At 43.6% G+C, this 17,302-nt stretch overlaps 1 protein-coding gene across 4 annotated transcripts in view; it reads right to left on the bottom strand.

Moving 5' to 3' along the window:
• Positions 1–17,302, bottom strand: part of Pls1 (plastin 1) — an 86,307-nt gene that overhangs the window by 62,764 nt on the left and 6,241 nt on the right. Inside the window, exon 2 of one of the 4 annotated variants that reach the window (XM_060385505.1) lies at positions 10,034–10,119. The exons of the other annotated variants lie outside the window; for them this stretch is intronic. The gene's annotated coding sequence lies outside the window, so the exon portion shown is untranslated. The remainder of the gene's footprint in view (positions 1–10,033; positions 10,120–17,302) is intronic. 4 annotated transcript variants of the gene reach the window in all.

The raw sequence follows: 17,302 nt of genomic DNA, 5'->3' as shown, positions 1-17,302 counted from the left end.
CTGTCTGGAAACATAGTTTATGCAGGGTTAAGTGAAGGAGGACCTCAAGGGTCAAAGAGTCCAAGTCTACTTTTGAACTGGCCCGAGAACCGTTTGTTTCCTTATCAGCTTTACAATTCACATCTATGGAGTGGCGCATTCTGAAGAAGAAGTCTGAAACATCTTTTATGATGCCTCCATAAAAAGAAAAAAAAAATGAACATTACAAAAAAACAGCTCTTCAAAGTGAAAGGAAAAGTAATTTTGAAAATGCAAGCAACTTTAAAACAAGAATGCCTTATTGCACACACTTTCAGAATTTCATGTCTATGGATGTGAAATTCTAGACACGCAAACTATCCTGTGGTGACAGGCAGCAGGGCGCTGTTGTCACCTGGAAATAACATGCAAAGGGACAGGAGGCGACTCTCAGTAGCAATGCAAATACTGTGTGTGACTTTATGGGTGTCCACGCCTGTCAAAACACTGCTAACTGCCACTTAACATGCATGCAAACTACTCTTCCTATATTACGTCTCGCTAAAAATACACACATGCATTTAAATAAAGGGTTACTCTTTTCTATATGGCCACAGATGGTTGAATTTGAAGAGTTAGGCAGAATCCCAATATAAGGAAATATGTTCGCCTGGGGGAGCCAGAACCCCTCCAGGATAGCTCTGGGACATAAGATTAAGTTCACCGGTCTGTCTCCAACACAGGCTCCAAGTATTGAGGAGGGCACCGAGGACTTTGTCTCTGGGAATTTATAAATGAATTAAAAATGAGGACATGAGTGTTAAAAGTTTCATTGTAGATATGAGGAAGAGCACAGCAAAAAGGCATCTAGAAGTCCAGACTGAACATGGCTAAGAGAAGAGAGAGATGTGAGAAGAGCAAGTCAGGAAGAGAAGAGAAGAGAGAGAAGGAGGCCAAGAGAGGAACCAGAAGTCACGAGACTAAGAGAGAAGCCAAGAAAACCAAGAGAGCACATAGCCAAAATAGCTGGGCTATACAGGAGAAAAGAGAACCTCATGGAAAAGAGCAGCTTTTCAAACTTCAATTTGTCATAGTAGTTTTCTCTCTGTTATGATGGACAGGACACAAAGTGTAATTGACAGTGAAAGTGTAAAACCCTAATGTCTTCAGAATGGTCTTTACCGAAGTTCACTGAGATGTACAGAGCTGGAAACTGGGCAGGTGTTTGAGTGGCTGGAAGAGGGGAGAAGGGGGAGAAGGCCTTTAATCCCAGCGCTCAGGAGGCGAAGGCAGCAGGATCTCTATGCGTTGAAGGCCAGTCTAGGCTATCAAGTGAGTTCTACAGAGTGACAGCCAGGACTATATAGAGAAACCTTGTTGCAGAAAAAAAAAAAATTCCCATGAGAGGATATAGGGAAGGAGGACCTGTGTTCCACATGCCTTATACGCTTTTACTAAAAACGTCCCTGTTCAGATACAAGGATGTGTGCAATGACATTTTTTTTTAAATAAAAAAGTTAATGTCCTTGGGTTAGGCATATATCTTGGTGGTGCAGTGCTTGCCTAGCATGTAGAAGTCTCTAAGTTTGGGAAGCAAAAAGAAAGAACAGAGGGGTCCAAAGAGATGGCATAGCAATTAAGGGCAGTTGCTGCTATTGCAAAGGACTTGAGTTTGGATTCCAGCACTCAAATCAGATGGCTATTAAGTCACCTGTAACTCCAGCACATACAAGCACAAACTCACACACAGATATACACATATTTACACGCATATAAGAACACGGTAATAAGGTCTTTTTAAAGGAAAAAAATCTTTGTGTTATTAAACTTTTTAAAAACATGTCTTTCATAATGGTTCACACAGTCTCTGACTGTATTGGGATAGATCTAAGCCATATGCTCGCACCAAGGTGGTTTCCAATGGGTCTCTTCTTAGAAACATTTCAGCAGGCATCCTTGAGCAGAGACAGGACTGGGAACGAAGGACAGAGCTCTGAAGGCAGTTTCTCCAGGATTTTACACAGTCCATTCTGTTACAAGAAATGTCAGTGCCTGCTCTGTCGGGAGGTGCTGTGCACCGAAAGACACGCAGCCTAAGATCACCACTTCTGCTGCAAATGTTTCTGCTTGGATACCTACTGTAAGTCTCAGCCAAATTTCCAGAGAAAACCCAATGGCTTGGTCTCAGTGAGAGGTGCATAGAAGAGCTGGGTATAGCAACCTGCACCTTACTTCCTGCTTCTCGGAAACTGAGGCGAGGCGGGAAGATCACTTGAGTCCAGGAGTCGGAGGACAGCCTGGGCGGGTACTATGAGCTACTGCTCAAAAGCAGCGATGACAAGCCAGGTATAATGACACAAGCCTGTAATGCCAGCACTTGGGAAGCAGAGATATAAAGATCCTTTGCCACACAGCAAATTTGAGCCCAAGCCCATACATGACATTCTGTCTCAAAAAACGAACAAGCAAGCAAAACAAACAACAAAACAACTGCTGATAAAAAAAAAAACACTGTATAAAGAAAAGTGATAACTAAGTCACTGATAAGGCCAAGTGTATAATGAGCCTTTAACAACTGTAAATATTTCAGAAAACCATAATTTCCACGATCACAGTATACATTAATTACTAGAGAATAAAACTTTTGTGTCAATGGGTTAATGAGACGTCTCAGCAGGTAAAGATGTTTACCACCAAGCCTGACAACCTGAGTTTATTCCACAGAACCCCCCTGGTAGAAGAAGAGAATCAACCCTTGAAAGCTGTCCTCTGACCTCCACACCCATTTACACACACACACACAGAAATAAATGTAATTTTTTTTTTTCAAATTTGTATCTAAACTGTGTCTGTGACTCAAATATTTGGCAAAGCAAGAACATTGAGAACACGTGCGATCGCACCCTCAGGTGAGGAGCCTCGTCTTTCAGTCTTCACACACACTTGGAGATGTGTCGCTAAAAGCTTTGTTACAGTGTCTGGAAGAGTATTTTCTATACCGTGTGTGCACATGGTTTGTGACTGTGTGTACATGTAGGTCAGAAGCTGATGTTGGAATCTTCCTCGTTTTTGAGACAAGGTCTCTCACTGAACCTAGAACTCACGATTTCTGCCACACTGGCTGGCCAGAAACCTCCTGGGACCCACCTGTCCACATCCCCCGCCCTAGCTTTGTAGACATGCGCTGCACACCTGGCCTTGGATGTGGTCTTCATGCGTGCATAGGAGACACCTTACTCACGGAGCCATCTCCCCAGTGCTCCATGTCTTAAAAATCATTCGTTTCTCTAACACTTCTAAAGCACCAAGGTAGTGTTACCCAAGTAGGTAAGAACTTGTTAAGAGGAGCAGTTTGTGAGTTCATCAGCTCTATAGTTACAACTTACAACATTTCCCGAGTGTCTAAGTTTCAAAAATAGAGAAAAGTTTCAGTGTCCTTGTCCTCAATACGTTTACTAGGTAATCTGACAGAATATGAAGTAGCACAATACTCAGTAAAATATGAATGAGAAACCTCATCTTTAACACTCCCAGCTTTCTTCATCTATATTAGACATTTGTAGCAAAGTTCTTTTGACAAGACTGTTCTAAGGAAACAACACGCACATCCTGCAGAGCTCAGACATATAAATAACCTTATTTAAATTAAAGTTATTTTCGCTCAACACTTCAACTCAGTTCAGGTAGTGGCACCAGGGGCTTCTCCAGTGCTGCCCAAACTGGAGGGGGAAGACACCACTCAGAGCTCAAAATCAGCCTTTGAGAAACTGGCAGTTGGGAAAAGCAAATAGATGCCAGGCTTTTAAGATCTGGGAAAAAAAAAAAAATGGTCCTCAGAATAAACCGGTGTCTGACTTGTTGTGACTATAACACATGAAGGTAGCAAGATGGAAGGACGGAGTGAGTGTGTGAAGGAACCCGGACAGAGGTGCATTGGTAGGGGACCCATGGCATGCAGCAAGCACCCGAAAGCATGAGCACCCGCTTCAAACCATAATGCTTCTCCTGAACCTACATTAGCAAAGACATAGGCAGAGCGGAAGCCATCTCCCTCCCCGCACGTGGGTAAGCTCCGCCTGACTTCAAGTCTTGAAATGGACCTCTGAAAGCTATTCGCTTTCAAGTGTGGCCAAGACATGGTTTGGGTTTAGAAAAATATCTGCCTAAGTCGTATTTTCTGCTTGTGTGCTTAAGATGTCACTGTTTTCTTTCACGTGTAGAGTGTTTTTGGCCCTATGTGTGCATGCGTGCCTGGTGCCCATGCAGGCTAGAAGGGTTAGCCTGGCACTAGCCACAGACGGCTGTGAGCTGCCACGGGGGTGCGGGAACTGAACCCAGGTCCTCTGCAAAAGCAACGAGTGCTCTTAACCACAGAGCCAGCTCCCGAGCCCCATGTTATTTTTTTTTTATCAACGTTAGAGCTCATCACCATTGGAAGCAATAAGCACTGCTGTCTTCCCTGTCAAAAGCAGGTAATATGTCAATATTAGGCAAGAAAATACCCTGAAGATACCTCCATCGTAATCCATAAACACACAAAGGGATTTTTGCAGCTTTTGGTGATGGGCGGGGGCCGTGGGAGAGGGAAATGTACCCTGGGTTATCTATGCAGGCCCAAGTGTCTTTCAAATCAGAGGAGGAAAGAGATTCAAAGTACGGAGAAACCTGACCTACTGTCCTTAACTTTGAACGTGGAGGAAAGGAGACCCGAGCAGCGGAATGCAGGTGGCCTCCAACGCTCAAAGTAACCTCCGAGTTTATGTCCACCGAGAAGGGCATAAACAGGAAAGCTACTTCACCCAACATCTGAAATGAGCCCTGAGGATGACCCTTCCCTAGAATCTCTAGGGAGGAATACAGCCCTGCCCAGTATCTAAACTTTGCCTAGTGACACCTAAGCCAGACTCCTGACCTATAGTCCAGGAAGGTAAATGTGCATCAGCTACCCCGCAATGGGAGCCACTGAGAGAGTTAATATAGACCCAGACAGTTTTGCTCCAGAATCAGCTAATTTTATCATCTTGGCAGACAGAACAGCTATCGCTTGGATGCGAGACTAGAACAGAACGCTTTGGGAGAGGACCAATGTTGTCTTTAGAGTTCTCCTTAAATAGATTTCCCCCTCTTGGCATATTATATAAAACTTATCTGGGGACTGGCTCAGGGCTAGAGCAAAGCACAAAGCCCTGGGGTCAATCCTCAGCTTGGAAAGAGCAGCCACAAAGCCAACTTAGAAGTTACTTCAGCATCTTAAAAAGACAAACACCACAAAAATTTAAAGATTCCAAAGTATCCCAATGATGTCAAGCAAAGGCCTTTGCCTTTGCCTTCTCAGTGGATAACGCCCAGACAGCATTCCTGCTATCCTGTCATTGGGGGGCATTTTCAACAGCAGTCCTAAGAGCAGACCCTGGTGTGATATGAAATACAGAGTCCCAGACCTCTTCTCAATCAGAAGTTCTATGGTGAGGCCCAGGGATCTGAACAGGCCCAGCAACAAAATTTAGAGATTCTGAATTTTGTCCTCTACTAAACGGCTGGAAATGCTGGGGCCCTCCCCTCCTCTCCCCCAACCGCCCTAGACCTCTGCTGCTTTGAACAAGACTCAATAAGCAACTCGGATCAGAGGTTAGCCTAGAATCTAGCCATCTAAAAGCAAATTAACTGCTTAACTGCGCAGCTTTGACATAAACAGATCTGATTCTGCTCTGACCTCTTAATGTACTTTGGGCAATTCACATTACTTTCTGTGCCTCGGTTTTCTCATTTGCATATGGGAAGTGAAGCCCTACCAACCAACAGCATTGCTATGACAGCTTAAGCAGTCCTTACAGCATTTAGGTCCTATGATTACCAACACACTACACTTCTATTTTTAGATGAAATCTGAGAAAAATAAGCATTTGGAAATCTTCAATGTTTTTATTCCCGTAACAGAATCTAGAAAGATGAACTATTTAGTGGAAACAAGCTTCCACACTGAACAACATGGGAGAAAGCATGTTTACTGAGGTTGTGAATGGGAAGACAAGAAAGAGAAAAATGAGCCAGCCTATCTTTTTGAGTTTATATATACCAACAGGGGGCATAATTTTATTCCAAAACTCTAAACTAGTTGTCTGAAACAAATATATATATATATATTTTTTTATATATATAATAATATATATATATATATTTTCCTTAATCACAAGTATCTAGGAAATCTGCCTTTTGGTTTTGACCTCTGGGTCTGAAGTGCCAAGCTTATGGATTGCAAAAAGCTTCCCGGACAGGTTATTTTTTTATTAGCTAAGTGGGTGGGCCTCCATTCTGGCTGGAAGGTGGTTGAAAGCTAGCTGAATGAGTCACAGTTAAGTAATCTTAACTTCCAGACGCATAGGAAGCACCTATACAATCAAGTCGGTACACACACCCAATCACTAACATTAGGATGAACGGGCATGGAAAGCAGTAGCACAGCAGACGCAGGGACACTGAGCAGCATTACGGTTATATGACATATGGTTGAGGTCACAAGACTAAGATTTAATTAATAAAATCAAAGACAAGTGATGCTGATGAGTTTGTGGTGACAAATTAAGTAGGAAATGATAAAATAGATGCTAGGTCCAGAGTAGCCCCCCAAAATGGCAGCGCTAATGACAATGTTCTATATAGAAGGTCTCTGGCCAGGTAAAATTGAGAGTTGGTTATTGGGTTAATAGAAGCCTAAAGGCAGATTCTGTTAACCTCCTAAAGGTCAGCTACCTGAGACAAAGGCCTCTAGTTCCAGGTCAATCTGAACAGCCTGTATCCACTTAGAGACCCTCCAGAATGCTTGGCTGTCATAAAAACCTACTTGCTTTTCCACCATTTTGCTTCCGGCTGCTCCCGAGAGGCAGCTTCTGAAACTGTTAGCAAGCCCTCAATGAAATGCTTTCTTTTAAAAGAGTTGCCTTGGTCACGGTGTCCCTTCGCAGCAATAAAACAGTGACTACGACACACAATAAGAAACTAACAACAATGACCAACAACGTCGAGCAAACAAATTGTAATAAAAATCATATCTGTGTTCTTACTCATGGTGGCACACGCCTGTAATCCTAACATCGGGCAGCTGGAGGCAAGGAGCCTTAGAACTTCAAGTTCGGCCTTAAAGCCTATACAGCAAGCTCAAGACCAACGTGAGCTATGGGAGACCCTGTCTCACTTCGTATCTCATTGCCTGGTGTATAGTAGGCTTCTCGTAAATTGATGAATGGAAGAAAAAAGCACATTAATGAGTGGCTGAAGGTACACTTCCCCTATTCCCACCCAACCCACATGCTGTGGTAGTTTGGATAGGAACGCGCCCCCATAGGCTCATATATTTGAATGCTTGGTCATTAGGGAGTGGTGCTACTTGACAGAGATTAGGAGGTGTGGCCTTGTTGGAGTAGGTGTGCCCCTGTTGGAGAAGTGTACCACTGGGGATGGCCTTTGGGTTTCAAAAGCTTAAGCCAGGTTCAGTGTCTCTCCCGGCTGCTTGCTGATCCAGGTGCAGAACTCTCAGCTACCTCTCCAGCACCATGTCTGCCCCCCTCCCCGGCATGCTTCCCGCTATGACATTAATGAACTAAACCTCTGAACCTATAAGCCAGCACCAACTAAATGCTTTCCTTTATAAGAGTTGCTGGGGTCATGGTGTCTCTTCCCAGCCACAGAACACTGACTAAAACGCATGCTTAATACTTTGTTGTATCATCCATATAAAAACAAGGTCTTTAGCACCTATTTTTGGACTAGAGTTATTCCCCTCTTATTTGTCATTTTGCTTTCTATGGTTTGGGTTATTCATGTCAACTATAATCCAAAAATACTAAATAGGAAGTTGTAGAAATAAGTCATGAGTTTTAAACTGAATACCATTCGGAGGGTACTTAAACACAGTACTAAAATACAACAATCAAACAGCCAAGATGACTACTCAGTGGCAAGAGGTGGGGAGTGTACAGAGTGTGGGTGTTCTGGACAAAAGGCTAACTCATATGGTAAGGTGAAACTCGACCACACAAAATTCCGTGATGCCACTAGAATAGTTTCTTGGGTATCAGAAGAATCGGCAGTAGTGTAATGTAAGCTGAGGCCATTCACCTCGCTCAGGGCTCATCATGGAGGCACTGTACTCAGCTCCCATCAACAAAAGGAAGAGTGAACGCAATGAAATATATTACATTTTAATTGAGTTTCCTCGTGTGTGTGGTGTGTGTGTGTGTGTGTGTGTGTGTGTGTGTGTGTGTGTGGTGTGAGGTGTGTGGAAACACGGGTGCAATAGTGCATGTGTGGAGATCAGAGGACAACTTTCAGGAGTCAGTTCTCTCCTTCCACGGTGGGTTCTGGGGATCAAACTCAGGACATCAGGCTTATACAGCAAGCAAGCACTTTTACCCAATCAGCCATCTTGCCAGTCCCACAATAAAATATATTTTGAGAGACAGAAAACATACACAGAGAGAGAGAGATTTATTTATTTTTGTGTCTTTGGGAATTATAACTGGTTGTTCTCTTACTAGCTTACAAATTGTTAAATTCTTAGGAACATGGAGTAGTGAACTAACTTGTGTAAGCCCTGAAGTTGCTTGACACCCACATTAAAATCAAAAGCAGAAAAGGCAGCACTTCAGGTGCTATCTCAAACTAGAGCACCTCCTAGTAAATATGTACAGCGCTAGAAGCAACCACTGGTCTGGGCAGCTGGAGATAACCTATGACTAAGTCACACAATAATCCTATGACTTAATACAAGCTACAATAATGTGTGAATCTACAACCTTGTACTTCCAATAGTCTCTGGTCCTAGAGGTCTTGCCACGGGCAGAACCTACCCTTCTCTGTCCTACCATCAATCTGAGGTTCAGCTGGCCCTGTGGAATTCTTTCCTCACTACTATTCCCTGGTATGATTTAAATACGGTTTGAGTGTATTGCCCAAAGAGTCATGGGGCTCGAGGCTTGGTCTCCAAGGAGGCTATTTTGTAGTTAGAACGTTTATAAGAGATGGAGCTTATGGCAAGATGATAAGGGTCTAAGGGCACGGAATAGGATAAATGCTGGTCTCAAAGAGTTAAGTCAGTTCTCTCAAGAGTGGGTTGTTACCAAGAGAGGCAATCCCACATCAGGCCCTTCTGCACATAACCCTTTCTTATATGTTATTTCAAAACCAAAGAGGCTGCCATCAGAGGCTGCCTAATCTTCAACAGTCAGTGCATAAAAATGTGAGGTAAATAAACCACCTTTCCTTATCAAATACTTAGATTTGGACATTCTATTAAAGCAACAGAAAACAAATTAATATGGCCCCCCTGCCAACCCTTCTCCAGATGACGAGCACCTACCCGTCCTTTAATGCCTACATTAAATGCCCTCCCCTTACCGAGGTGGTAGAGCACTGGCCTAGCATTCAATAACCTGGGTTCAATTTGTGGTACTACAAAAATAAGTACCCCCTCCTCTATTGTTTTCTCCATGTAAATATGGTTTAGAAGAAAATAAGGATTCCAACAATGGGAAAGAAGCCGTTCTCATTACAGACTGGAAAAAAAATCTGCTGCATCTTTTCTATATCCTAAGAACTTGAGTGAGGCTCAGTGTAGAAGGTAGAGACTCATGAATGTGGCTGTTGATGCAAGCGCCCCTCTTGACGTAAGAGACAGCGAATTCTGGAGCCATTTTGAATGGACCTGTCCCAGGAATACAGATTTACGCTGCCTCAAATTCCATGTTCCAATGTGGAGGCGGTTTCCCAAAGATTTTATAGTTTTACACAGCGGAGAAAGTCATAAATCAAGGCAAGCTTCAAATACATCAGTGTATACATCAGAGATGTGGGCAAAACGAGACGGAGGAAGCTGTTCTGCAGGCTCAAGACGTTATCTGGTGGCATTCTTAGCTTTCAAATGTAACGTTGTTTGCCTGCTAAGTCAATAAATTCTCAGTCTTTTCCTATTGTCACAAGATGTTGGTTCTGACACAAATGAGTCATGGCTTTTCTGGAGGGCCAGAACTTAGCCCAAGATAAGGTAATCGGCCTATGGACCAACCAGCAACATTCCTACCTCTCCACAGCCCTGAGACTCTCATCAGCCAGTTACTGCACACAGGTTCCTTTCAGGAGTTTTCGTTCACAGGTGGGTAGGTGCAGCTGTTGTTCAAATGGAAAAGGAAAGCTTAAGCCTGGATAACATTCGCTGGGAACAGCAATCATTATTCATCACTTTTACCTGCGTCTCCATAGCAAAGGAACAGCTATGGGAAAAGGAGATTTAAAAAGTGGACAGTTCATGGAGAAAAAGAGCTCAAGAATTCTAAAGTTATACCCAGGGCACATGCTGGAAACAGCTGTGAGCACTAAGATAACCCCTCTCTCTACACTGGGAAAACAGGAAAGAGCAAGACCTCACAGACCAAAGACTCGGAACCTCAGGAACAAAACTTCACTACAAAAGAGAGAACTGAGCTCAAAAGGCCTAAGGAATTTATTCCCTGCTCCTCAAAAGCAGCTGCATAGCAAAGTGTTTCCCAGGCTCAGCACACTGAAGCCACTGCAACTACCACACAAAGGGGCCAGGCTCCACTCTGCCTTGGATTGAGAGTCATAGTCCTGTTCCATGGTTCTAGAACCCTACCAAGGCTAACCAGGATATGGCAGGCCCGTAGTCTCTACAAGGAACCCTGAGAGGTCATTGTGTGAAACTGTAATTGCAATGAGGACCCCAGGTTGCTGTAGAGAGGCCAGAACCACAGGGCAACTGGCAACAGAAGCTGAACAGAAACAAAGTGAATTTCCCTGGCCTTCAGCCTCAGCATAATCCAGGAACTTGCCAATCCGTATTCTTTGGTTGGCTATGATAACATACATTACCTACAAGAATGAAACGTGAAAGGCAAAACAAAACACATTTTTAAAAATCAGTTAAGACAGAAATATCTTTTGTGTTTTTGTTTTTAACAAGCTCTCTCACTGATTCTTATGTTTGTTCACAGTGAACAAACTATTCTAGGACACACTGAGATACCTGTAGTCTCAGGAAAGGCCCAGCTCTTTCTGTCTTCATGCTTTTGCTGATGTTGTCACCTGAAGCTGTTGTTTGCCACATGTTAGCACAGAAATTGCACTTTTCTGTCTGGGTTTTGTTTTGTTTTTCTAGACAGGGTATCTCCCTGTAGCCCTGGCTTTCCTGGAACTCACTCTGTAGAAGAGGCTGGCCTCGAACACATAGATGCTTCTGCCTCCTGAGTGCTAGGATTAAAGGCGTATGCCACCATGCCTGGCCCTCTTTGGGTTCTTAGTCTTGTTAGTAAATGAATTTTAAAACAGACTTACACTGGGGAAATGGCTCGGCAGGAAAGTTCACGCCCTGCTTTTCCAGAGCATCCAAGTTTGGTTCCCAGCACCCACATCAGCTGGCTCACAACCACCTGTAACTCCGGCTCCAAGGGATGCAACACCCAATTCTGATCTGCGACACACACACATACACATCCACATACATGTGCACATACACATGCCCAGAAATAAAAAATAATGAAATGAATCTTTTAAAAACATTTAAAAAGCAGACTCTGTAGGATGCTCAAAGACCATTTTATTAATAGTTTGAGAGAAAAACAACAGAGCAGGTAAATATTAGCCACTGCCTAGAGGAAGGAAATGGAAAAGAGAGAAAGACAGACAGAGAGAGAGAGAGAGAGAGAGAGAGAGAGAGAGAGAGAAAGCTATGTCCATTTGTAAGTAGCCACATGACAAGAGGGGAGCACATTCAGAGAAGGCCCAAAATGCCAAAGGAATACACTCAGGCTTTGGCTGGCATCTGACAGAAAGAGGCAGAAAAGAAGACAAAGGGCGTTAGACCATGCAAAAGCAGGGACGGGGTTAGTGACCTGAAACCTTCTCCCCTTCCGTCTTCCCCCTTCTATTTAAAACTATACCAAATCAATATTCTCCCCTATTCAATATGTAAACTGTGTTGCTATCCATAAAGTATGGTCTTAAAATGCAGACTTAACAGAGCTACAAGGCAGTAGATCTGAACTTGAATGCATGGAGGGTGCGGTTTCTGGGAAGGAAACGTATTATTACCTCATTAACGAAATACTTATTCCTCCCATCTGCTTAGAAGACTGCCTGCCTTAGGGGTGGTCTCTTGGCCAGGTGATTGAACAGTCCCGCTGGATTAACTCTGCTGACCTGGAACTTAATATGTCAATCAGGCTGGCTTCAAACTCAGAGATTCCTCTTGCCTCCTCGCCCAGAGTGCTGGGATTAAAGGATGTGCAGCCTGGATTAACTGATAACGGTATGTTACCAGATCGGAACATCACATCTCCACCCTGGGCTAGAGGTAGACTCCTTTGGAAAGGGATCCATCCTCAATGGCCTATAAGGCTCCTGGATCACCTTCTCTTCAGAGTGCGAACCCTAAAACCCTTTAGGAGATGGGCTGAAATTAGAGAATAAATATAATCCATTTCTACTATGAAAATACAGAGATCTAGTTCTAAAGTCGTTCAGTGCTAGGTCTTAAACTTGGGACAAATGGCTGAGGGACCTATTTAAAATATCAAAGTGGACCTGGCCGCCAGGTTCTCCCAGCATCCCTCAATCCCGACCTGATACAGTATGGCTGGCATGCCCTACCCCTACCCTAAACTTCTCCAACCCAAGTATTGGGGATGGGCTTCCCTTCCTGCAGCCCTTCCTTATATAATCCAACCATTTTGGTCACCTGTCCCTTTTGGCCTCTTGGTCTGGCTCTCCCCTCTCTCTCTCCTCATAAAGCCCACCTCAGTCGGGGTCATGTCTACTCTGGACTCTCTCAGATGTCCCTGCCTCTGCCTACGCTCTGCCTTTTATCACAATAAACCTTCTCTTCCATTCCTTTTAGTTTCTGTTTTTCATTCATTCACAATATGAGATCAGTGTCTGGTCTGGAGTCTGAGCCACACCCTTAGGCGCAGCTTCATAGTGAAGGAGCTCATTTAGGAGGAGAGGCAGACAACTAGGAACCAATCTTTCTTCAAGCATCCGCAGCCCCCAGCAAGGCTATTCCTAGAACCACTGTGGTCCAGGCCCTTGCCCTAAGCTTCCTGACCAGTTCCTCTCCTGTCCTCATCCTCCCTTCACCAAGCGCCTCTTCTCTGTTCACTTTTTATTACACCTTTTCAGAGCACCTCTACTTTGAAGCTTTCCTTAACCTCCTGGCCAGAGCTACCTGGTCTCTATGAGAGTTCCCTTCCTTCCCTTGTCCTTCCTGGTGGCTGTTCCTCCTGGGATACAAGCATGCCATAGGCGATGGTCCCTGTGGTGGCTTGAATAAGAATGGCTCCAATAGGTTCCACGTGTGGGTCTCAGTTGTGGAACTGTTTGGGAAGGATTAAGAGGTCTCTGGCCTTGCTGGAGGAGGTGTATCGCTGGGGATGTGGACTTTGAGGTTTCAAAAGTCCACACAAGGCCCAGTGTCTCTCTCTCTCAGCCTCCTGCCTGTGGATAGGGATGTCAGTTCTCAGCAAGCTCCAGCACCAGGCCTGCAGGCTGCCACCAGGCTCCCCCGCTGTGGCTAACTGCCTGGAACTGTGAGCAAGCCCGCCATTGAACGCTTCCTTCTCTATGTTGCCGCAGGTGGTCGCGGCCTCTTCACAGCAACAGAACAGCAGCCAACACAGCCTCTGCGCACACTCCCTCTACTAAGATCCCGCAAGCACCGCGTGCTGCTTGTAGCTACACAGCCAGCCCTCTCCCTTCATCTTCTTTTAAAATCCTGTGGTTAAGGAGGCGGCCAGTGAGATGCAACCAACCCATCTACATACTAGAGACCAGCACACACTGTTGTCAAGGGAGCGTCAGGATTGGGGGGGGGCAGTTATTGAAGGCAGCTTTGACTACAGTGAGATCCCACACGGAGCTTCACAGCTGAGGCTAACCACGGAACACATTTTAGAATTTTGTAAATGTAAATCTCACAGAGAAACTATCTCCTTGGGTGGGGAAAGGACACGTGGCAACTGGGAAAGCACTAGTTTCAGGGGACTGATGTTTCCAGACAGGATCCCTCCACATACACTTGGCCATCGCCGTTATCCCTGTGTTAAATCCCAGTATATATATTTTTTAATGTAAAATTAGAAAATACATTATTAATTTGATCTCTGCCGTTTCTAAGTTGGGTAAACCCAGGTAGGCAGGCCATTCCCAAAATACTAGCCACTTACCAATGAAAGGCGGCAAATTCACACGTGTAAAAAATATACCTATGAATGAACACTTTTCCTCCGCATCTCCTTTAAGCTTCTTTCACATTCACGGTTACTTACCAAAGGCTTCCCTCCTCCTGGGGTTGGAAACAAGCAGAGATTTTGACTTCTCTTGCGTAGGCCTATTGATTTTCCATATTCAAAGTCTGAACTGTCCTAAGGCTCATTCTGATGGACCATTAAACAGTAAGAGATTTTTTCAGACTTATTTCACTGATAACAATCTTGGATTCAAATGGCTATTTGAGAATAAGATAAGGAGGCCTGTGAGGTAGTACGGCTCTTCCTGCCTGAAGTTTGACCTGAGTTTGACCCCCCAAGTCCCACACGATAAAAGGAGAGAATAGCACAACCTCCACTCACACCCCGTGGCACATGAATGCATACACATGAACTGAACAATAACATACAGGTTGATTCGAATGATGTACACATATAAAAATGCCATAATAAAATATATGAACTAAAAAAAAAAGGGAGGGGGGAGGATGGGGTGTGGTGCAACATACTCTTGGGTCTCTTAGTTTGAAGCCAGCTTGGTCTAAACAAGAAAAGAGATTTTAAAAAAAAGAAAGAAAGAAAAATTAAAAAAAAAAAAAAAGGAGGGATCAGCCTGAGCCACACAACACTCTGAAAGCTAAGGCTGAAGGATGGCTGACGGGACAGGACAAACCTCAAGACAAACCTCAGCTTCATAGAAAGTTTGAGGTCAACCCAAACTATGTAAGACCCTACCTTTAAGGAAACAAAACACACAAACACACACACACACACACACACACACACACACACACGGGGGTGGGAATGAAGAAAACTGCTATTACTGTTTTCTTCCCAATATTAGTTCACTTGCATGACAGCCGCTGCTAAAACACATCACTGGGATTTTAGGAGCTGCTTTTCACGGCTGGCACCTTGCTGACCTGATAATACTTAAAACTCTGTAAGAAGCAGGCCACTCTTCAAAAATATTCCCTGGACCAAAGGGGTGCCCCAGTAACCCAAACCTAAGGAAAGGGATAAGGAAACAACGCCTTTGCAAAATAAAAAATAAAACAAGATAAAATAAAATCTGAGAGAGCTCTCTGGTGGAAGAGTGCCAGAACCTGAGAATTTCCAGTTCGTTCACAAAGGTTATAAACACTCACTTGGTATCAGGCTACGGGTTCAATTATATACCAACTTGATATTGTCTTTCCACCAAATTATTGATGAGCAGCATTAAGACACGCAGCAGACTCATGTATCAAAACCTCAAAACCCCAGTTTGCATTGATTTTCATCTATAAACAGTACACAGGAAGTATATACTTATTGTCAAGGACAAAAAGTGGAGGAAAAAAAGGCTTCACTGTAACTATAAAAGACAGCTCTAAAGAAGACAGGGGGAAATGCACACAAAAAGCCTACTCTTGTTGTTGGTCACTCAACGTAAGTGAATCAGCTCTGAACCTGCCTTTCTTCCCCTTGAATACTTACTCTAATCTGTCTCATCTATGGGAAGAACATACGCATGCTGCCTGTACCTTCTAGGGCACTCAAACTGCTTCATTAGTGTTGGTTTTAGGCCACACACTGCAACGCCTCCACTCTGGCCCTTACTGGCGGGATCTGTGCACGCTGACTTACCTGTGGAGTACAGAGTGGCCCGGAAGTACATTACGTGGAGATGCGAGGGTCAGATGAGAAGATAGTGGTGCAAGAATAACTAACAGAGAAGCCTTAAACTTAAATCTAAGGCAGCTTCTATTTTGGCCTACTCCTAAAACCCTTTACTTCCTGGTTCCAAAGCACTGAAGGGACTTCTGTACTGCCCCTTACTGGTTTTGCAGTGATGTTACTGTTTTTGAAACAAGGTCTTATGTAGTGGCTCGAGCTAGCATCTTTGAGTTAGATATGCTATGTAGCCAAGGATGACCATGAGGTTCTGCTCTGTTAGCGTTTATCTCCTCAGTGTTGGGTTTTCAGTACCACACCCAGCTTATATGTGGATGGGGACTGAACCCTGGGCTTTGTGACTGCAAAGCAAGTTCTCTATCAGGATAAATCAAGCCACAGCCCCAGGTTCTATCAATTTTTGTTTAAAAAAAAAAAAGTTATTTCCTAGATCTGCATCTTTCAACAATTTAAGATTTTGTTTCTTAATAGCATAATAAAACCAGTTTTCTCCAAAATTTTTAGTTACACACACCTCCAAATCCTTTGCTTTGTGTCATAAAGTAGTTTACACCCTCAACATACACACTTTCTTCTACATTACTAAAACACCTATCTACTGTAATAACAAAAAAAATATATTTTTTCTCATGTATTCTTAACAATCACATTGGATCTTGCTCCTCCTCCTCCTCCTCCTCCTCCTCCTCCTCCTCCTCCTCCTCCTCCTCCTCCTCTTCTTCGTGCATATGTGTGTAGGTTAAGAGCTCAACTTTCGGGAATCAGTCCTTTCTTTCTACCCTGTGGTTTCTAACTGAGGTAGTAAGGCCTAACAACAAGCACCTTTACCTACTGAGCCATCTCAGTAGCCACAGGCTGGATCTTTTAAAGAAAACATGCCTACGTAACGAGTAATCATCCAGATATTCTTGTACTTTTTCTCGCAACTGAATTGTTCTAAAACGCAAAACAACAACCAACCAACCAACCAACCAACCAACCAACAAAACTCCTGTTTATGAGGCTGGGACTCAGCTCAGAAATTTGCATAGCAAGTACAAGGTTCTGGGTTCAGAACCAGCACTGGGAAAAAAAAGAAAGAAAGAAAGAAAGAAAGAAAGAAAGAAAGAAAGAAAGAAAGAGAGAGAGAGAGAGAGAAAGAAAGAAAGAAAGGAAGAGAGAAAGAAAGAAAGAAAGAAAGAGAGAGAGAGAGAGAAAGAAAGAAAGAAAGAAAGAAAGAAAGAAAGAAAGAAAGAAAGGAAGAGAGAAAGAAAGAAAGAAAGAAAGAAAATCAGTTTATCAGTTTACTGATAAAAATAAAGTCCTTCTTCACAAGTAGACCTTATGAACAGGGCTGTCTCTAGATTGCTTCAAAAATATTTTCTGATAAACTGAATGTCTGAGGTAAGAGAGGAAAA

The sequence above is a fragment of the Meriones unguiculatus genome, chromosome 6 (genome assembly GCF_030254825.1).
Source record: "Meriones unguiculatus strain TT.TT164.6M chromosome 6, Bangor_MerUng_6.1, whole genome shotgun sequence".
Taxonomy (NCBI): domain Eukaryota; kingdom Metazoa; phylum Chordata; class Mammalia; order Rodentia; family Muridae; genus Meriones; species Meriones unguiculatus.
The sequence above is the reverse complement of the archived record's forward strand: the minus strand, read 5'-3'. Positions and strand labels throughout refer to the sequence as shown.